The sequence below is a fragment of the Hirundo rustica genome, chromosome 20 (assembly GCF_015227805.2).
Source record: "Hirundo rustica isolate bHirRus1 chromosome 20, bHirRus1.pri.v3, whole genome shotgun sequence".
NCBI lineage: Eukaryota > Metazoa > Chordata > Aves > Passeriformes > Hirundinidae > Hirundo > Hirundo rustica.
This window is the reverse complement of record NC_053469.1, coordinates 8,121,215-8,144,181: the sequence shown is the minus strand read 5'-3', so window position 1 is coordinate 8,144,181 and position 22,967 is coordinate 8,121,215.

Genomic DNA, 22,967 nt, shown 5'->3' with positions numbered 1-22,967 from the left:
AAACACCTCCAGTTATCCCAAAAACACACCCATGGGAGCACACAGGCTGCTTGTCAGGGTGACTCTTTGTAGCCAAGCTTAATTAACCTTGGCACTGCTCACCTGCGTTGACCACATAATGAGGATGTGTCTGTATGCATAAAAATATTGTCAAAATACTGAAAATGTTGCCATTCTCTTTTATTAAAAAAAATAAATAAAAATCTGGAATACACTTAGAGGTCATGTGGTGCTGGTCTTTGCCCTGCTCTTTTCATCCTCCTCAGCCTGAGAAGTAAAAAGACAGGATTTTCCCACTGCAAAGTCGCTTCATCCCTGTGGTGGAAGGTGGAATGTCCTGCTGGAAACCTTTAGAAGTACACATAGATTGAAGCAATGACCAAACAAATTATCCTATACAGCCAGGAATTCATAGAAGTCTCAAAAGGATAGAAAACTTAACAAGCATGCCTGATTTCCAGTGATATTCTGGAACTTAATTCCTGTACACTCAAATAAATATTTGGTCTTAGTGATCCAGGAAGGTCAGAAAAGATCAGCTCCTGATGCTCTGCAGGCATCAGCTGCAGCTCGGTGGAGCTCTCTTTTTGTTCCAGAGTGGGGTTGTTATTTATTTGAATGCTCCTGAAATGAGATACACCTGCTTTTCCTGGACTCATCTCAGGGCCTTGGTACAGATGGGAAAATTCATCTTCCGTCTGCTGACTTCTGCTGCAGGTTTGTCTCTGCTCTTTAAGGCCTCTCCCTCAAACTCACAGCACCAGAGCAAGACCTGCTTCACAACAAAAAGTTCAGTAAGTGGTTCTGAGGAGGGGAAGCTGAAGAAATCCCAAAGAAATGGCCTGGTTAGCCCCAGCAGGGAATGCTGGATGCAGCCACTTCACCCCTGGGCTCACCCTGGTGAGCGCTGCTGCCTCCAAACCAAAGCTTACATAAAACTTCCAAGGAGAATTAATTCATCCGCTGCTCTGAACGACTTGTTTTGCTTCAGGAAAGATGACAGCATCATCCAGAAATGTTCTGCTCTGAGCTGGTCCCAGGGATGAGCCGCTGGAAGGGATCAAACATTTACAGCTCCGGAGGGACAGCGAGGTCTGTGCTGGGTGAGAGCTGCGAACACTGCAGGCATTGCGCACCCCCGGAACGAGGGCAGGTGTTTATGGGGGATTAGTGATTTAAACAAGGAGTTTGTGCAAGAAACACCTGATGGGCCGAGGCTTTGCCTGGTGTAAAGCTGGGTGGTTGTGCTGGAATTCCTCCCTGATGGCTCAGGGCTCGAGGGGCTGGGCCAAGGGCAAGGGGTGAACAGACCAGGTACAGGGATCTGGGATAGATCATCCAGCTCTCTGCTCGTACAGATCTTCTGCAAATGTTTTCAAGCTTCTTTGAGGTGACCCAAACCCCCTTTTGGGGAAACGCAAACTTTATTTTTTAAAAATTATTATTGACTTTTTTTAATTCTTGCGTTTTCCACATGCCCAAATAAGGTGATTGACTCTCAAAGATACCCGAAACTATCCCAACAGCAGCAGTGGGAAGCACCTGGAATGTCAGAGGTACCCACAAGTGAACTAAAAAAACCCATGATCAATCAAGCAAGGCAGTTAAAGCAAATTAAACATGGAAAAAGAAACAGATTAATTTAAAAGTCGCTGGCCGGGATTTGGAGAATATTTTGTACTTCCCCGGTAAACACTCCGATAGACTTGGACCCAAAGTGTTCCTAGGCACTGGCCAAGCTGCCACAGTCTCTTTTAAAGTTTCCATGATCCATCTCCTTTGCAGCTAATTCAGAATGTATTCCTTGCTTTCCTGACAGCTCCATCACCTTTGGACTCCGAGTCTGTGGTTGCCATGTGTGCACATTTTCGACTTTCAGCAAAAGCACAGGATTTGATATAATGCAGGAGGAGACACTTTTAATAAGATCCTTAATTGAGGCCTGTCCCTGTCAAGGCAACGTGAAAACAGATGCTAAGATTCCTCTGCTCCCTTCTGAAATCCTGAATCATGTCATTTTAACCAGGAAACATTTTTTTCTTCCAAATGAAAGGGGGGAGGAAAAAAAAAAAAAAAAAAAAAAAAAGTAAAGACAACTTTTTTAGCTGATTGACTGTGAAAACAAGGAGAGAACTGAGTAATAAAACTTGGTGCAATCTTTCAAATATGAACCAAAGGTACCCAACAGCTTCTCTCTGTTATTCTAGTCCAATGTCAAAGGTAGCCAAGTTTGGTTTAGATATGGTAGATATTTTCTATAATATCTAAATAGATATTTATTCATTATAAATATTTTCTAAAGCTTGGCTAGACTGCAAATGCCATATGCAGGCAGACTAAGATTTGACAGCCAAGACAATGCCAGCTGCTCTAGTTTTAGGCTGATTCAACCTTTCTGCCCATGCCACTCGTCTGCCACCCTGTGCCTGATGCGGGTGGCATGAAATAACCTGCATTTTGTAATGGTGTTGCTGGAATTCAGGCTCTGAAATGCTGTGAGTCACATCGCGTTCGCACACACTTTGAGCATCCAGGGGATCTGAAAAACTCATTTCTCTCTTCTGCTTGCAAGGTTTCGAAACTCCTTTGGCTTTTGTGTTTGGAAGGGTTTGAAGTCACTGTGAACTCAGCAAGGGCTGAGGGACATCCCTGCCCTGGGTGTCTCTGTCACTCCTTGCTCAGCCTGCCCACCCGCCTGCTGAAGCTGTCACCTCCGAGCTGCAGAGAGGTGCTGGACAGGGCGCCTGGGGTTGCTCTGAGGCCTCTAGAGAGACTCCAAGTTCTCTAAAAAATAAATCAAGTTACACTGTTAATGTGGCCAGGCCTAACTTCCCAAATCCCTGTATTTAACCTGAGTTTTTTCCTAGCAAATTATCACTGAAACGTCCGTGGTTCTGTGAGGAAACGCATTTTGGTGCAGAGTGGAGCAGGAACTCAAGGTACAGTTTCCTTGTCTCTGAGGAGAGTGAGTCAAAATCCAGATTCTCCTCCTCTGTTCACAGGTAATGCTGTATCACAGAATCCTTTAGGTTGGAAAGGACCTTTAAAATCAGCATGTCCAGCTGGTAAGGCTCATCTTAACTCTTCAGACTCTATCCTCTCCTGGCAAGGCCTGATGGAGCCTGTATAAACTGGAGTCTTTGAGTCTATAAACCACAAATTATCTCCCAGAACCATATAAATCACACACTTAAAGACCAATAGTCATAACCAGACCATAGTTATGATTATGGAAGAACTGAAATGTGAGGTTCACGTGGCACAATCCAGCTGGTCACAAACAGATCTCACCTCCCTGGAATTACACAGCTTACACTGAGCTCATGTAGAAGTCGAGGCAGCATCAAAGTTCAGATCTGGACCTAAAATCCCACCCAGCCTTCGATGTGCTTTGAAACCCCTGGAGCCCCAGGTGCTCTGGAGCTGGATTTAGGCAGAAAAATGTCCCAGTTGCCCGACTGTGGTCCCCGTAAGTGTCTGGGCACAGGGTCCCCCAGTGCTGTGACAGCCCATCCTTCAGCTGCCACGTCAGTCTCTCCTTCAGCACAGCGGCCTCCATTCACACCACCGGCACTGCAAGAAGTCACATTCAAACCTCACCACAATGATTTGCTTTCCTTCATTCAGTCTCTTTTTTTTACCAGTTTTATCAGTGCCAAGCAGGAGCAGCCCTTTGAAGGCTTCCTCTGAAAACGTTATTATTGTGAGCATCGGTTGTCCCCTCCACGGAGCACCGCACGGGGCCAGCCCTGCCAAAACATTCTGAGAAACTGCTCTTCCCTTCCCTCGCTGCCCGCACTGCCTTTTGTGGCTCGCTATTTAGAGATCTGCAGGGAAGAGCAGATGGAATAAATCCTCTGCTGGTAGCCAAGTGACTGAAGCACTTCTGGGAAAGGCCGCGTCTGTCTCTGCTGGGTCTGTGTGTGAGGTGCCCAGGAGTCACTCTGGTGTCAGCTCTGCTAAGTGCTGTAAATCTCGGGGTCTGCTCTGCTCCCCAGCCTGGATCCTGCTCACAGGGAGTTTCCAGCCAGCTCTCCTCCAATCCAGCCCCCGTTGGAGCAGCCAGGAATGAGGCCAGCCCCACCGTCCATAGATCACCTCTGCGGATGTGGAAAACAAGCAGGGGGGAAAAGGGGGAGGCACACATTAAATCTCACAAGTACCATTTTGTTTTCCCTTCCTCCTTCTCTTCCACCTTCCTCCCCTCTCCTCCTTCCAACACCCTGCCTTTTTTTTTTTTTTTTTTTTTTTTTTTTTTTTTTTTTTTTTTTCAGTAGCTGATGGGGGTGGTAAAATTCCAGGGGGCCAAGACAAACTGTTAAACATTGTGATTTCTAATGGTTCCTCTTGAAAATTGCTGACAGATGCTGGTCCTGAGCTCAGAACAGCAGAGGCTGCCAGCATGAGGCGTGGGGCCAGCCATTGATTCCCTCCTCTAACAGTGAAATCTAAATCTATGCTAACTCTCCAGGCAGACACCGTGTGCCACTTTTCTCGGAGTTTCTCCTTGTCTTCCCTCCTTTTTCCTATTCCCTTTCCTCCTTCACCAGACTTGACCCTTTCCTCTCCATCTCATAATTTCAGTTCATAACTTTCTGTGTCCTCCCCTGGCCCCTTCCTTCCTTCCCTGTTCCTTTTTGCTGCCTCGCTCCTGGACTCTGTGGATTCTTGCCCAGCTACGACTTAGGGAAAGAGGAGTGCAGGAATTTGACTGATGCAGCAAGTTTCTCTCTGCTTTTTGGAACCTCCAACTCACACGACAGCTTATTTGTGTCTCAAAATACCAGCTGGACAAAGCCAGGCAGGGAGATGGGATGGGCTGGGGTCAGCCGGGGTCCTGCAGGAGGAGAAGGAGGGATGTGCTCTGACTCCAGCCAGACGTGGAGCTGTGTTTGTGCACTCTGTGCATCCACAACGTGCCCCAGCAGCTGACATAGCGGTCTGGGCTTCTTCCTCGCTCAATACCAGCTCCTTGTGACAGAACATCCCCCCGTGGAAGTTTTGCAAAGGAAGAGATTAGCCACGGTTTCGGTTTTGCTGGTAAAGCTTGGAAAAGCACTGTCACAGCCCCAGACATCGTCAGGAGTTCACGGAACAATACCGGGCCCGGGGCTGTGGAGGAGGGGAGGTATTTGTCCCTAGGAAGGTTCATGACATTTGGATGGAATTGGGAACGGCTGTTCTGCAAGGCACACATTCCTGCCAGGGTTAAGTCCCCAGTTTTCCTCTCTTTTGCTGCGGCGGCTGTGAGCGGGGAAGCCCCGGAGGCGCCGGGAGGAGAACCCGGGAGCTGGGGCGGAATGAACGGGCACAGGCAGGGACAAACCTGCTTCCTTCGGTTACTTCTGTGCGAGTGTGAAAGCTGTGCTGTGGGGTGTTGGTGTTGGGCGTGGGGGCGAATCCTGGCTGAGAAGATGCAGCAGCACAGAGCAGCTCAGAGGCTGTGCCGTCGCTGTCCCCGGGGCTCTCAGCCTTGGCTGCCCTGACCTAGTCTGGCAATAATCCCACAGCTGAATGGGAGCTCGGATCAGGAACCTTCACAAATCCCTTCCAGCCTCCTGTGCTGGTCAGAGCCAGCTGTTCAGGCCAGGGTGAAAACGCCGGAAGGCAGAGCTCCTTCCCTGAAATTGAGTACCTCCAGTTGAGCATCCCTGCTCCAACAGCCTCATCATAACAACACTGACTGCTGCTCCTTATCTTTGATCCCCAGCAGCACTGCCAATAAACCTCCAGGTAGCTCTGGGCTGGAACTGACCCACTCGGAGCTGTGCCGCTCCTCCAAGCCTTCCTCTCCCCAGGAATTCATGCATGGAAATCCATTTTATCCCCTTTCCTGCCTGCAAGGCACTCCAGTGTCTCTCCTCCCGCTTCTCCAGCGAACGATTGCTGCAGACCCGGCTGTGCCAGAGTCGGGAATGCCCAGCTCCTCGGCTGGCAGCACTAAAGGTCAGGCTCGGAGTGTTCCTCTGTTTTATTAGCAGCTGTCAGCACCGCCAAGGGAATGCCTCCCTCTCATCACGGGAGATGAATGGGTGCCATCCTAAAGGGACTGTTTCCTCTGGCTGCTGATGGGGCACAATCAGCACCTCCATCTCTGAGCCGGTACTTTCTCATTAATACAAGGCTTACCGAGGATTTCCCCCCGGGGAGCTGCGGGAGGGAGGCCGTGGTGATGGATGGGCTGAGCCTGCAGGTCCTGCATCCCTCATGTCACAGCTTCCCTGCTGCTGCTGGGCTTTAGGGCACCACCATAAAGCACTCGGCTGCAGACAGGGAGTTCTCGGCACTTCCCGACCTTCAGGGCTTCAAAAGACATCAGCATAGCAGCCAAGGAGGAGTTGGAGCAGAAACACCCACAGGACAGGCTCTGCATCCTCTCCTGGAGGATTATAACCAAGTCTTAAAAGAGAATCTCGACTCCAAAATGGGGATGGGCAACATTAATATCCTCGTGTCTCAGGGTTCCACAGCATGAGAGGCACCCGATGCTGCAGGGTGTGCCCTGCTGTGGGAGGACACTGAAATACAGAATTATCTCATCTTCATCTTACCCAGACAGGTTATGGATGCCCCAGCTCCAAAACTGTCCAAGGCCAGGCTGGATGGGGTCCTGAGCCACCTGATCTGGTGAGTGGCCTCCGTGCCCTTGGCTGGGGTTGGAAGGAGTGACCTTCATGGATCCTTCCAAGCCTCCTGTGATTCACAGTCATAGGAAATGGTTTCACAGAGAATTCTCAAACCTTGACAGAAGGCTCACATAGCCTTGTGCTTCAAAAACGGAGAGATTTGGCAAATCAAATTAAAACAGACCGATGGATCATAGTTAGACAATTTGTTTGAAAGATGGAGCTTTGCACCTTGGCTGAAGGAGCTTTGCAAAAGAGGTTTATACATGTTGATTGTTATAGTGCCAATATTAGTGATAGTGCCTTGTGCACGCCACTGTGTATGGCAAATGATGAATAAGGCCATCAAAGAAGTTTTTTCCATTCAGGAAAGACGAGCAGAGGTGGGAAATGGATTTGGAGAGAGCTCTGAAAGCCTGCCAGAAGACTCACAGAGTCTTGTGCATCTGTGTGCGAACCTTGAGATAAAGTGTGCTGGCTGAGAAAGGCCATGGGATGGGACAGACATCGCTGAGAGAGAAATGGAACTGGAAACAAGCTCCAAATGATGGCCTTGCAAACAGAGCAGATATTTTGGAGAGCCAGAACTATGAAAGGTCTATTGTAGCAGGACCCACCTGGGGTATTTTAATAGATTATTGGCTTAGAAGAATTAGCAGTGTTGTGTGGCAAAAGCTGATAGGCCAAAAAAAAAATAGAGATTATAATGGATTGTAATTAGGAAATAGTTTGGCTTCTGATTGTGATGGCATGAATTGTAACATCTGCACCATCTCACCCTTCTCATGAGACTGAAAATGGAATAAAAGCCTCTGTAACGCCTCTCAGGAGCCCATCTCTGGGTCAGAAAAAGGGATAATCTGACACAGCTGCATCTACACCATCACCAATGTGGCAGGCAAGTTCTGCATTCTTAACAGGAAAAGTGTGAGAGGAGAGGCAGCTACACAGGAGCATCCCCAGGAGTGGCTGAACAAAGAAATTCTAGCAACTGGCTCACTGACTTGAGTCTGCTTTCACGACAGACCTCCAGCCTTGGCAGCTGGGGAGAACCTGCCATTCTGCCTTGTCCCAACTGTGAGTGAAATGTAACTCTCTCCCAGTTTCGTGGGGACCACGTTCATCCTGCCACATGGTGGAAAAAAGGCAGGAGAAGCTGTGTGTGCTCTGGGTGAGCCTTGTTTGTTCTTCAGTGCTGTGTTACCTGTGGCAGATGTGGGTATGATGTGATTCTCCCTCTTCTGTCGAAAATATAACTTTTTGAGATCACTCAGACTGTGGCAGTCACAGATATTTCACTCAAGAGCAGAAGGAATTCTGCTGCTTCAACTCACAGGCTCCCAGACACAGATGGACAGTTAATACCTAATGACAGAAACATGATTTGAGTCTTCCAGCTCTTAAAATCCAAGTGCTGCTCAGAGACTGAGAGCACTTTCCTTGCTTGTAAGACATGATGAAAACATATCAGTTGAGTAATTTAGTTCAGTAGGAACAGCAGCGAAATAGCAGTGAAATATACAAAGAAATTCATTGCACTTTGATATTTTTGGCAAAATACAGGGCGTGTGTAATTGTGTTTTTCATCGCTGAGTTCACTGCCCAATCATCATGAATAAATAATGTAAGAGGAAGTCAAGTACGGTTGTGTATTTCTCTAAATGTCTCTGTTGTTGCTATTTATTATTTATAGTGTGGTAACACCTAACAATCCCCTCAGGAGCTGCAGTTCTGTTGTTTCAGGCACTGTACCCAGAATGTCTGACACACACTTGGTGTTGACGTCTTAAGACCTGAGGGGTGCTTGGGCTGGGATGATGTTTATTCTCCCTTTGATGTCTTTTTGGGCTACCTAAAAACAGAGACCAGACAGAATTAAAGCAATAAAAAGCAGTACTATTTATGGAAGGGCCTTCAGGTACATTTTGGGCAGACAAAACCCCCCAGGGGCTGCACCCAAAATGGACAATGGTCACAGGTTTGTAAGTTCGGTCCATTTGCACATTGGGGGTTCATCTCCCAGTTACAGCTTCAGCTAATGAAGTCATTTACCCCCAGTTTGCTCCCCCAGCTCACTTTTGTTTCCATCTCTCAGGCCTGAGGCAGTGAGGTGTCCTTGATCCCCATTCTGGAGAGGAATTGTTGTGTGTGACCAAAATGGGAGAGCAGCAGCTCCCACTGTGTGGGGGGTTTGGAGTTCTACACTAAAGAACTGCAGGGTCACAAATAGATGAAAAATATAAAAGTTAAAATCCTGAGGCACCACCTTCACCTCAGATCTCAGGGCAGTGATCTCTGCTGGGAATGCTCCCTGCTCTGTCCTGGCTGTGGGATGCAGGGTTTGGATGTGCAGAGGCCAGAAACTGCTGAATGTCCTGCATCAGCTGCAGGTGACACAGGTTCAGATCCTCTTCAGAGGCCAAATTCTCCAGGCACAAACAGGAGGATTCAAGTATGAAGAGAAAATGTAACCCTGAAAAGCAAGTCTCACACAGATGGGGTAGATGTGAAATCCGTGGGGTTTTTATTTTCCTGCTGCTCTGAGTCTTGGCCAAGTGCAGAATTCAGAGTCCACCTGGGGAGCTCCTACAGGAGGAGGAACAACATCACGGTGTCTTTTCTTTGGACTGTTTTGTTTTCTGCCTGGAGATGCTCCCATGGCAAACCAAGCTGGAAGAGAGATGGGGAAGAAACACAGGACCAGAGGACATAAATAACCATGGCAAATGGCTTTGCACAAGGGAGAAGAAAATGGGGTGAAAACCCCTGTGGGTTAAACTCCAGGAGATTGGCTGTGCTAAGGAGGACCCATTACTAACAAGACTTGTCAAAAAATAAATCCTTTCCCTCTCCTGCAGGATTGAAACACATTGGCTCCTCAAGGAGACACAGCCAAAGCGTTTTCAGTACCTATTATAGAAAATGTAGGAGACCCCTGAGCAAGAGATTTCTGTGAAGGAGGAAGGGAAAGGTTTGGTTTTTGCTCACCCAGCAGTCAGGGAGTTCTGCAGGTGGAGGGTACCAGGCAAGAATTCCTTGCTGGCATCTCTCACAAAGTGGGAGCCACCAATGTCCCCAGAGCTCACATCGCTGTCGTGCACCAAAGCAGGGCCTGCACAGAGATCCTGGATGGTTTGGGTGAGAAATTCCACGGGTGAGATCAGCACCTGGCTGGGGCTGGACCCGATTTCTGCACCTGTAGGGGTGAACACGCAGATCCCTGCCACCGAGCAGCCCTGAGCTGTGCTAGTGTGTGTCTAGACACCCTGGCCTCCCTCCCCTCTCCCAGATTTCCCTGGCTAACCCCCCTGCCTCTGCTCCCAGCTGCAGATGGAAGAGGAAGTGTCGAAAGGCAGCCCTGAGGAAATGGTGTTAATGTCACTCGCACCCGATTATGTCACAGCGCGGCTGCGTCTGTTTGGTGCCCGGCAATAAACTGCATTTCTTGTCCCCCTCGGGGGCCTGTGAGGCACAGCCCAGAGCATTCCCAGCCTCGGGCTTGGGTTTCTCCACATGGAAACTGCGGCTGGAAGGGCTGAGCACGGCCAAAGCCGGGTTCCTCACAGACTGGGAGCTTTGCCAGTGTTCACACGCAGGGCCAGGAGCATTCCTGGATGCTGCAGCGCTGCCTGGCTTATTAACCACCCCATAAACCTGCTTGTTGCATCAAACACCTTCTGAATTCAGCCCTGAGTCACGGCGAGGGAGTTAGAAATCCAGTGCAGTGATGTGAGAGGGATTCCTCAGGTTTCTGGGTTGCAGGGCAGTTTGGATGGAGGCTTGGAGAGGTGAACTCTGTCTGGTCCTACCTGGTTTGGGTGCTGATGGGATCTTTAAAATTCCAATGAAATACTGAAAACAAACCCCCAATATTTTAAAGGTGAAGAAAATAAGCCCAGGGGAACAAAACAAAACAAAACAAAAAAAACCGCCGCCACCACCACCAAAAAAACACCCCCAAAACCAACCAACCAACCAAAAAAAAAAACCCAAAAAAACCTGAAAAAAGCCACAAAAAATTTCTGTTTTCCCTCTTTTTAGTAATCTCTTTTAATGGCTGTCTCACATAAACACTGTGCCTCATAATCTTCACTTAATTGCTCAGGTAATTGATCAGTAACCTGAAATCCCACAAACACCCTCTGGTTGTTCCCTTCCTCGGCTATAGCTGGCAGGTGAGGGGGCTGTTTCCCTGGTCCTGGTGCTTGGACAGAGTCTGTTCAGCTCCAGATTTCACTGGAGACTGAGGTGCCTCAGTAATGCTCAGACACTTTTTCAGTGCTGAGCTGGGGTGGATTTTGGTGGGAATGAGGTGCTTTTAAATTCCTCGCAAGGGAGCAAACTGCAGGATGATGCCTGGCATGGTGTGCTGTAACAGGGGAGTGGATGAGGAAACCTTATGGGTCACCTTCCACTGAGGGCCACAGATCAGCCAGCACAGCAATTCCTTGATGTGCCTGAGCCCTTGGAATGGTTATTTCTCTGTTTCCTGCTGGCAAAAGGAAGATTTCCTATAATTTCCTCAGAATTAAGATGAAGTTCCTAAGTTTGACCTACATGAAAGAAATGGAGGGATACATAACAAGCAACACCAAAGAGTGTGTGTGATTTATTTTGTGTGACTTGGTGCTAAAAGGTGGGGCCACGTGTTCATCTGGAGAGAAAAGCTTTTCTTGTTCATAATTAGTCATTTTCTAAAGGTTATCAGATCTGCCTAGCACCTTTTGGAGACAGATGGACAATTCCCTTACAGGATGAGAAGACAAGGGATTTAAATTTGCTGTTTCCCTCTTACACCTTGCTCTGTGCTGCCTTGGTAAAGGTTTAGAAAAGTGAGTGATGCCCACAGCCCCTGGAAAGGCTGAGCTTTGAGGCTGTTCACCTTTTCCCAAATTCCTGCTTTCAAAGAGCCCCTTGGGGAGGCAGCAGCCGGGGGGGACCTCAAAACTTTCAGGAGGAGCTGGGGGCTCCTCACTGGTGCAGCCAGGGAAAGGAGATCCAAGGAGTAACCAAATGCAGAGCTCAGAGGGGCAGAGGGGGAGTGTGGGGTGAGCCAGGCCATGGGGGAGGTTTGCTTGTCAATTTTGGGGCAGCACAGCGGTGCCTCAGGTGTAGTAGGCAAAGGTGAGATGCTGCAGGGCAGAGACACAGCAGGGAATAGATCAGGTGGGGAATAGATTATTTCAGATTTGGAAACAGTTTGTGTCCTCCTCTCATCACAGACAGGGCTCAAATCTGTCTGAAGAGACCCTGCCTTGCTGAATCACTGAAGAAATTGTCCTAAGGTCTCATGAATGTCTGTGCCAGAGGCAGCCAGGAGCTGCTCCGGGATCCCTGGAAGTGCCCAAGGCTGGGTTGGACGGGGTTTGGAGCACCCAGGGATACTGGAAGGTGTGGAAATCCCAGGGCTGGAACTGAAAGATCTTCGAGGTCCCTTCCAGCACAAACCATTCTGTGACTGTACAATGCAGAGCCTTTTAATCACAGCCCATCCACCTTTTGACAGCGCCTCTGATTCTTCTCTCCGCACACAATTCCCCCGAGCATCAGGCTTCTCCCTTTTGTTATTCCCTTTGAAAAAGCCTCCCGGTGTCCCAGCGTGTCTCAGGCAGGGCTGGGGGCCAGGACCGGCTGTGATGGCTGTGGGGACCACGCCGGCTAGTGCCTGCTCCACGAAATGCACTGCTCCTTCCCCGGCAGCTGCATCCTTCCCCGGCAGCTGCATCCTTCCCTCTTCCCCAGCGCCCCGCGCTGCCGTTTGTGTGCAGCCAGAGAGGAGAAAATTAACGAGCAAATCACGGGAATTAAGGATGTCTCCCGAGAGGATGGATGCTATTAAGCAGCACTTCTGAGCCCGCAGGAGTTTTTTCCCGCGCCTGGGACAAAGTTTGGGGTGGTTGGATTCGCGGGCGTGTGTTGATGTGGCAGTGGCACAGAGCATGGCAAGTGTCAGGGAAGAGCCAGACCAAGCCGAGGAAAGAGAGAACAGATTTTATTTCATCTTCAGGTTGGGAATAAATCAGTATAGACAGACAGATCAAAAAACTATCCCCAGACTGAGAGCAAAAACAAAACAAAACTGGCAAAATCCCCAACTCACCTTGTTTCTGTCCCCACAGCTTTTGACACTCTCTGCAGATAAAAACCACTTTCCCAGCCCCTGAACAATCAGATTTTGCCAAAGTGTTGGATGCCTCTGGGAGGATCCTTTGGAGATTCTGTAGTTTTTCATCTGCCAGTCATTTCTCTGAGTCTCCTTAGGGCTCACAGTTTTGGGTCAGTTTGACAGCTTGAACATGGTGCTATGCTGCCCATCCACACCTCAATGGCACCATTGTATCAGTTTATCTCAGTTTTATAACAGTCAGAGCCACTTTAATAACAGTTCATCCCCTTTTATAACAGTTTATACCCACTCCAGACAGAATGGGAATGCATTCACTTCTGGCTGAATTTGAAAAACAAACAAACAAACCAACCAAAACAAAGAAATAATGGGATCCAAAATGTTAATCAAGTGGAGAATTCCTTAATTTCATTCTGCAATTCTTAACTGGGGAAACCTCTCCTTGAACAAATACCCTGTGAGTGAGTGGAAGGTGTCCCTGCCCGTGGCAGGGGGTGGAATGAGGTGACCCCAACCCAAACCATCCCAAGGGTCTATGAAGTGTCTGTCCTGCAACAAAAGGCCATGGAGACAAGCACAGAGGGTTTTGGCCAGGGCTGGGCGCTCTCTCTGCTCCTGTGTGTGCTCCAGAGTCTCTGTTTGCTCCTCTGTTTGTTTGGATATTTCAGCCCAGCCCTCAGGGCTTGCCCAGCCTCACACAGCAGCTCAGCCGTTGCACAATTTTTAGCCTCAGCTGGAGAGACCAAGAGCTGAATCAGAAGCAGAATAACTCAGAGAATAACTCCAGGGAATGCTGGACAATCCAGAGATCAGAGGGAGCTCCACAAGATTTTAAGAGACACAGAAGACATGACAGCTCTGGACAGCAGAATTTCAAATAAACTTTCTGGCAAAAAAAAAATAAAGTAGCTGTCAAAACTCTTCAGCACACATTTTAAAATCTTCCGTGCAGATCTCACTTTTCTGCCAAGACAAACTCTCTCCCTTGGAAAAGCAGAGGGAGTTTTGAGGGAGCCTTCTCCCATCATTCAGTTATGGTGATTAATCCCCACGTCACGCAGGGCACGGTGCCCTTGGCTTCTGTTGTACCCACAGTGACGGGCAGAGCAGATAAGGCAGCAGAGGATCTGTCAGTGGGACTGAGCTCATCCTCTTGTGCACAAGTGGAGCCACGGCAGCACTGACAGGATGATTCAGTTCCCCTCTACGGCACTGGTGGGGAGCTTGGAAACCTAAAATAAATCATGTTGATGAAACCTTTTCCCTCCAACTCCAGTTGATCTGATTAATTACAGGATTCCTCCCCACCAAATCTGCCCCTCTGGTGTCCTGTGTCACCACGTCTCCAAAGCTGTGCTACTGTGACATCGGGCTGGCTCCGTAGGAAATGCAAAATCTTGTAAAGAAAAGTACAGAAATCACATGAGGGCTGAGAAAATGCTTCAGGACGAGCACATATATTGGTTAAATATAGTTAATTTGTAAAAGGAAATATTGAGAAGTGAAGTAAATATGTAAGTATATTACTGGTGGGGAAAAGATAAAATGCTGGGCTATGTGGAGCTCCTCAGTTATTGAGCAAAGCAAGAAAGAGCACATAGATCTGAAGGTGAATAAATTTGTGTGAGAAGCTCTGTGCTGCTGGATTTGTTTCTATGCAAAGCCTTTCTGGAAGCACCTTTTAGGCAAGCACAAATTGTTTTATTGGGAATATTGAGGTGAACTGTAGTGCCTGGCCCCTGTGAAGTGTGGGAGGAGCTGATCCAGGGATCCCCCCGGTCACCAGGGCTCTGTGGCTGCCCACAGCAGGGACAGTGGGATGGGGCAGGGGCTGAGTGACGTCCCTGAGGTCACACAGGGCAGGAGGGACCCAAAACCTGTGTCTCCTCCTGCCTGGCTCCCCGTGTGCTGCCCTGGCTTTCCAAACTGCATCCACACATCCTGCTGAGAAAGGAGAGGCAGTGGAGGGGATCAGCCAGAAGGGCTGAGGTAGTTTCCTGCTCACTCGATGATTTTCTGAGCTATGGGGCTGCCATCCTGTCCTTACAATGAGTGGAATATCCTGAGAACTGGGCTCATCATCAGCCTGTGACGGTGGCTGGAAGGTCACCTGGGATTCCTGCACCATTGGCAGCCCCCACTGATCCTCACAGAGCTTGGGCTGCTCCTGGCTGTGACAGAAAACGTGTCAGAGCTGTGCTGCACACAGCACCTGCGAGTCTTTATTCACACCCCGGGGAAACTGAGGCACAGCACAACACTTGACTCCTCTGAGCTGTTGCAGCTGGTCCTCCCCAGATCTGCACACAGCAATTCCTTCACGTGGGCCTGTCTGAAATGTCTTCTAACTTCTGATCCTGACAGGAAACCTGGGACTTCCTCGGCAGAAAGGTTGGACTTGACCTCGAAAGTCTTTTCCAACCTAGTTCATTCTGTGATTAGCTCATTGTGTAAAAGAAGGAACAGAGCTGAGAACAAGGGAGTCAGACTTTTACAAGACACTGTGATTGAGGACCTGGGATTAGTTTGCAGCAAGTTTGTGGATGACTTAAGCCATTTCTATTTTCTTTGCAGCTATTTCCCATATCTCACAAATGAAAGCTGCCAGACATGCCTGACAAATGAAGTGCCAGTGCCAAATAATATGTGGTAAATAATCACCTCAGCATTAAGCCTGCTTTTCTGTTTGGCAGAAAGGCACTTTCTTTTTCTTGTTTCGAAGTTAATTGATGCTTGGAATTTTATGTATTTTCAACTTTCCAAAGGCCCAGTGTGTGTGAAGTCACAGCCCATAGAATGATGTAACAGAAGCACAGGATAGTTGGGTTGGAAGGACCTTCAAGCTCATCCCACCCCACCCCTGCCATGGCAGGGACACCTCCCACTGTCCCAGGCTGCTCCAAACCCTGCCTAACCTGGCCTTGGGCACTTCCAGGGATGCAGGGGCAGCCACAGCTGCTCTGGGCACTCCAGGACCTCCCCACCTGTCTCTGCCCACTCAGGGACAGCAGTTGTCGGGGGCTCCTTTTCAGGAGTTTAAATTCCCCGGCATTCAGGTGGTTTTAGAGTTCTGGCCCTCTGCAAAGCTCTGTGCCAAATGCAGGAAAAGACGGAGTCTTCAAGGTTACATGCTTTGTTTATTAGTTCTTATCTTACAATTTTCTCAGTGTCCAAAAGATGTTTGCCACGGCTCGGATATCTGGTGACTCCCCCTGTCTCTGGGCTGTCCTTATCTTTTATACTAATTGCTACGTATTCTTTATTTACTATTTCTTACCAATGTCTATCACTATTACTAAAAAGGTCATCTCTACTCTGACCCAATCCTCACTAACTACTTTGTGCCAACGTCACTGCAGAAATGGAGTGAGGGAACAAGAAGGAAGAAGAAAGAGACAACGCCCCAAATTCCCCATCTTGCCCCATTCACTTCAATGCCAAGAATCCCAAACTCACTGTTTTTTCACCCTGCGATATACTAAACTACTATTTTTACACTCTTGTGGCCTGCAATGCTTCCTGCAGTGCAAGAAGCCTCTCCCATGGACTGAAATCAAATCCAGTGTCTCTCTGAGCTCTGGGCTCTGGGCTGGGGTCCCAGACCCCCCTGCCCAGGTCTCTGATCCTCCAGGGCAACCAAAGGAATGCCCTGGACTCCAACACCCACCCTCCCAGGGATGAATCCTTCTGCTTTGCTCCGTATTTCCACTCTCAATCTCCACAACTTCCCAGCCGAAGGCTTCAGTTCTGGAAATGGAAAGCCCTCACGGAGCACAGCCTTGGTGACCTGGGTTGAAGGTTGATCTTTTTGTGAGAGTTTTTCTGCCTGTGCTGGGCACTGCCAGCCACATCCCAGCTCCACAGGGTCCTTCCCCTGAATTCCTGACACCAGACTATAAACAGTGAATAGTTCTGGCTTCGTGTCCTGCACGACGATATTCACCAAACAGTTTCTCAAAAGATGCTTCAAAGCCTGACAGGCATCACCAGAGCTGTTGTTTTCTTTCCATTTCTTTCTGTAAACTGACTTAAGGCCAATATCAATATTTATCTAGAGCAAGGGAAGTGTTTTGCTGCCAGGAATTTGAGTGCGCTGTTTTCTTCTGACTATAAATGGGGCAATTACTAATGAGGATATTTCTAAAATGAATGAGTGGAACATTAATTTCCCCTTATCTCCAGCCTCAAGTCACCCCACAAATAACTCCTTATATGTTTTGATGGTGAAGCTGCAGGTTCCGTTAAAAAAAACATCATTTTATGCTGACGTTTTGGGTATTGCTGTCCTTCAGCTCTACATATCTGGGGTTTTTGTCCATAGTAACTGTTGTTGCTGGGTTTGTTTCTTCTGTGTTCTTCACTTGGAGCAACAGAAAAAATGTATTGTTTAATTAAAGATCATAGAAAAATCTGAAAGGTACCTTAAGGAATGGTTTAACCAGCGCCATGCCCAGGGCTGGATTTGCTGTATCTAAACGGTTCTCTGATAACAGCCCAACCTGCTGGGAAACTGCAACCTTGGCAATCGACAGCTTCCCTAAATTATTCAGGAAACACTTTATTCCTTTCTTTTTGCAATTCCCTTCCACGTATTTGAGCACTGTTATCACATCTTCCCCTTGGCCTCCTCCAGGTTTAACAGAACCGAGTCTCTTCCATCTTTCACCACAGGTCACGTTCTGCAGAGCTCGGATCACTCCTCTGGCTTGGCTTTGGAGCTTTTCCAGCTGATTTTCCTGTCTCTTTTGATGTGTGCTGCTCGCAGCCCAGGAGCTCTGCCAGCTGGGGTGGTGTGAGCAGCCTGGCAGGTGATCCATCAGCTCCCACAAAACCATCAGGAGATATCAGACGGGGGCTGGTGGGTGCGTGGCACCGCTGCTGTCCATCCCTGTGTGTGCCAGGTGACACCGGCAGCCCCTCGGCTCCCCCTGTACCTGCATTTTGGGCACCTGTGCTGTGACTCATCTCCTGCAGGGGGAGGTGGGACGGGTGCCAGAGCTGCTCCTTTGCAGCCATCCATCACTGTGAACCCACCGGGCCAAACCCAAGCGTTCTTTGATGATCGCTCACGGCCCCGGGGAGGAGCAGGCTGGAAGCAGAAATGGAGAGGATGAGGAGTCTCATTAATTATCCCATAGCAACTCGGTGGGAGGCTGGATATTTTCCTAAACTCCCAAGCTGTTTTGTGCACACACGCTCCCCCGCATTTCTGTCTGCTTGGTCCATAATTTCCACCCCTCTGCTGAACTCTCGGCGCAGCCTGCTGCCGAGGTAGGATCCTGCAAACTCTCCCTGGCTGCTGGAATCGGGGTCAATCCTATGAATCACTGGGGCTGGGAGCAGTGATCCCATGCCAAGACGCTGGCGATGGAGAGGCTTTAATGGAAGCTGTGACCTCACGTATTTACATGTATGGATCAGCCTCCAGCTGGGGAAGGATTCCCTCCTCTCTATCAGCTTAGCTGAAGCTGTGATCTCACCACGTTCTGCTTTCTCATGGACCACCTCCAGGTCAATCCTGGATTACTGTGGGAAGTTAAGCTGCAGGAATTGCCCTCCTCCATCCCAGCTCCCCAGGCAGCCCCTTCCTGTAAAGTTTGCATGGGGTCCCTGCAAACCACCCTGCTCCTGGGGGGGACTGGGGCCAAGTCCCTCCACACCAGTATCCCAGATCCCGAAACTCCTGCCCATAAAGCGGCGACTTCACCCAGCAGTTCCACTTCTCCTTCTGAAACGCTGACCTAAAGCTGCTAAACGAGTTCCTGATTTCCTATAAAAGCTGCTGCATTAGGAGCAAAGGCAGAGCAGCCAGAGCCCAAAGAGGCAATGCCAGATTTCTAACACGCTTCACTAAAGCTCACCATAAATCCCTTTTTGAATAACACCCTGAAGGATGGGGATGATCCAGGCAAGAAGGAGTCTGAAGTTCTCTGTTCTCTGCCCTGGGTTGTCCCTGAGCTCCTGTTGAATGTGAAGCTCCTCCCTGTGCTTTACTCTCTGTGTTTTACCCTCTGTGCTTTACTCTCTGGGCTTTACTCTCTGGGCTTTACCTATGGGAGACTGCACTCCACATGGTGACTGACTCAAAACTGGGATGAACTGGGACTGAGCATTGTGGATCAAGCTGAAGTTGCACTTGCAAGGGTATTTTTTTTTTTTTTTTTCCCCCCAAATTGAGCTTTGGAAGCATCTCATGGTCACCTGGAGATTTTCTGAGATTGTGGAATCACGGAACGGCCTGGGTTGGGAGGAACCTTAAAGCTGATCCTGTTCCAAGCCCCCTTCCCGGGACAGGAACACCTTCCACTATCCCAGGTGGTTTCCCAGCCCCAGGAAATGCCAGCAGGTCTCTGTTTTCCCAGCTCCTGCTCCGGTTGATATAAATGGTTCTGCAGAAACAACACTGCAGCAGCCTCAGGTGAGTTTGCAGTCAGCTGCTCAGAAAAGCCCGTGCACTAAAGGTGTGCTCCAGGCACTCTGAGTGCTCTTCTCTTCTGGGAAAGGTGTTAGACTGCGCATTAACCAACTCATGGACAGGAAGTGTGCATCTCCTTGACCTCTGCAATTAGCAGAGCCCATCATCACCGCAAGCAGCTGCAGCAAACACCGCAGTCCTTGCGCTGGGCTTTGAGCCTGGCTCGGCTCCCTGCTCAGAGCAGCTGCGCTGCAAAGGAACAGATCAGCCCAGCCTCAGTCCTGCAGCAGGGCAGAGGCGAGGGCAGGATCCCTTCTTGTGCTTCACTGTTGGCAGAGCAGTATTTAAACCACACTGGCATTCTTTCTGCTTTCTGTTCTGACCGGGTTTTGAATGGTCAAGGATATGTGAGGGTCTTTCTCTAATATTTTTTATTATTGTTGTTGTTCATTTAGAACTTTAGAGAGGAAGGGGTTTCCAGGGTGAGCTTAGAAGCTGGTTCAAAGCAGACCCCAAAATTGTTTCCAAGCTTTAAAAAAAAAAAAAAAGAAAAAAATCTATATCTATATCTATATCTATATCTATATCTATATCTATATCGCACTTCCCACTCCAAGTGATTGATGAAGAATAAGACAAACCCTTCCCTATCACACAACAATCTCTCTCAAACTCTGCTTCCTTAATGATGTTTTGTTTTACTGGCGACTCTCCCATTTCCATCTCCTCCCCTTGGCACATTTTCTGTCTCCCCAGTGCCTCAGGGACTGTGTTATCATGATCAAGCGAGGAGGAAATTACGAAAATGGCATCCTGTAATATTTCATGCAGGAATCAAATGCTGCTTTACCATGAAGTCATCGGGTTTAGTCTGTAAAATTCAGAGCACTTCAGGAGTGGGTTTCAGCCCTTGGACACCACTTTCAGACCGGCAAATAGAAGTGATCTGGTCCCACTTTGGAGGGAAATCCGTGTTTTTGTGTCACAGCTGTCAGAAATCCTCTCCAGAGGCCTGGGGTGTGACTTTCACTCCAGGCAGGGACAGAAGTTGGGATTTGGCTCCTCATTCCCTGTATCCCTGTGGCTCCGGGCCCAGCAATGTGCAGGGAGATGCTGACAGCAATCCCTGCCTGTGGAAAGGTGTTTTAAAAATTTTAACTAATTTTTTAACTAAATCCTCTTGTTCCCTGCACAGGGAAGTTCGCAGGGGCTCTTGGCTGAAGGGTGGGGGGCAGAGGTCTGTGCCCTGGGTCTCCACTGCCAAAGGACACCAGACAATTCAGCTGGGATCTCCAGACAGACTGACCTGGGTACAGTGAGCAGGGCAGGGGTCTCCCCTGGCACAAACACTGGGGTTCATCGGGGGTTCATCCTTTCTCCAGGATTTCCAGGTTCTCCCAGGCTGCTCTCAGACTGCCCTGAGCTGTGAGTTATGGAGAAATCCTGGAGCCAGGCAGTGCCTGGGCAGGTGCTGAGGCAGAGGAAGGGTTTGTACTGGGCTTTCCCAGGCCCAGGGTAACATTTCAGCTGCTGCCTTTGAGACACACGTTTGAAGTTCCCCATCTGGGTCTGTCCAAAGTTTTCATTTGCTGTAAACAGGCAGCCTGGCTTCCTGTGGACAGTCTGGCTGGGCAGTCTCTCACCGAGGACAATTAATTCTGGGGCAAACACATTTGCTGATATCCCTGATGAATCTGTCAGTGCTGGTACTTGGATCTGTTCCACGTCCGTCAGGAAAAAGCTCCGAGTTCATTTCCCCCAGGCACAGAGCCACAGCCAAGGGGTGCAGACACTCTCAAGGGGTCCCAGGGCAGAGTCCCACCTGCCCTACCCCCTCAGACCCACCCCAAATTCAGTGATTTGCAGGGAAAAGGCACATCCAGCACCCTGCCTTCCGTGCCAGCTCTCAGATGAGCTCCAGCCCTGCTGCTGAGCCTCACCTTGGAGTGCAGACGGAGAAGGACAGCTGAAGTGTTTAATTCTCTGCTGAAGAACATGGAAGAGCAGATTTTTAACAGGGGTTCAAGCCTAGGCCAGGCAGGCATTCCCCAGCAGCTCCATCTGCAACGTTTCATGAGCAGCATCTGGATGTGTCTGAAATCGGAGTTTGAAATTACTGAGGGCTAGAACGACAAATAAACTTTTTGAAAACTTTTACTCCCTTTGTAGCTAGAACCTGACATTTGCAGGCTCGCAAATGCACGTGCCAGGAGCGCTGGCACAGCTGGAGCCACGGCTTTTTCTCTTCTTTTTCCCTCAGGGGCGAGGGAATGTGAACAGAGCTGTGAGAAGTCAGCCTCCTCTGACTCCTGTCAGAGCCACCCGAGGACTCACAGCTCTCTCAGGTCCATCCACTACATCCTGCAGTACTTGGGCTTCATCTCTGGGGTTTTGGGCTAACCCCTTCTTTGGGTAATCTAGACAGAAAAGCGGGGAGCAACTCAGTGAGATAAGCAATTCATAGATAAGAATTAATAACTATCTGAAGCCGAGCACAAAATACCGTCTGGAGCATTTAATCCCGACTCTGGCAGAAAAGGAAGATAAAAAGCAACAGGTCAGTGGAGGGACTGCTCAGGGGAGGAGATTTTTGCTTCCCACTTTCTGCTCCGGGTATCCTGGGGCAGAGGAGGGCTCTGGGTGCTGCCTTTCCCCTGGCTCACACACTGCTGTGCGCGGTAAGAGACGGGAGCAGGGAGCCCTGCAGGCACAGGAGGGGATGTGTGAGCTGCTGGAGGGCAGCCAGGGCTGCTCCCGAGTGTCTCATACAATTAACAACCCCAGTCTTGCTGCCACGGATAAGCGCAGCTCAGCTCTCAGGCTGGGATTGTCGGAGCAGCTCCGGTGAAAGTTGCCCCACGCTGGTTTCTTTCCCAATCCAAAGGGCGATTCCCTGCCCGTTAGCAGCTGCTTCTTTTGGTCTGCCCTGCTTTTCTCTTCAAATAGGGTATTTAAATACATTTTCCACCTGGGAAAGATTTCCTAGAGTGAGGGAAAGGATGAAGATAGAAGGAAAATAAATTCTGCGGCTGCAGGAAGGGAAGAAGAGCAGCCTGGGCTGCAGGTTTTACTGACCATGTAATACATGCAATTATGCACCCCCGAGTGCACACAAAGGCTGCTTTAATATTTTCAACTGTCTCCAGTTCCACTCCTGTGTTGGATGACGTGACCAGCAGCTCACAGTGGGTTAGAGGCAGGAAAAGAAGGGAAATTGTATTTTTCTTCCTCATTTTGGATGATGTAAGGAGCAGGAGTGTGTAAATGTGATTTTTGGCGTGGTGTTTCTCTCGAATGTGTGTTTGAGGCAACCTGGGCCACACTCCAGGAGTTCCTTATCAGTCTCTTGAGGTTTAACATGACCAAGACCAAGGAGCTGCCCTGGGTCAGGACAGCCCCAGGATCAATCCAGGCTGGGCTGAGCAGAGGGAGCAGCCCTGGGAGAGGGACCTGGGGCTGCTGTGGGTGAGAGCTGGACCTGCCCCAGCCCTGAACCCCCTGCCCTGGGCTGAGCCCGGCCTGGGCAGCAGGGAGGGGGGATTGTGCCCCTGTGTCTCACTCACACTCGCCTGGGCACAGGATTCCACCCCAGGAACTATCAGGGCTCCGTAGTCCTTGGCTTCCCGCAGATCCCCGGCGCTGGGGAGAGGAGGGGAAGCGGAGAGCGATGTGAATCTAAAGCTTGCCACCTCCTGGACACTGCGAGTGCCTGCCTCTGGGAAAGCGGGATCCGGCGGGTATGGAAGTGCCCGGGTACGGACTTCGGGGATGAAAACAAGAAAAAGAGGGACGGGGAAGG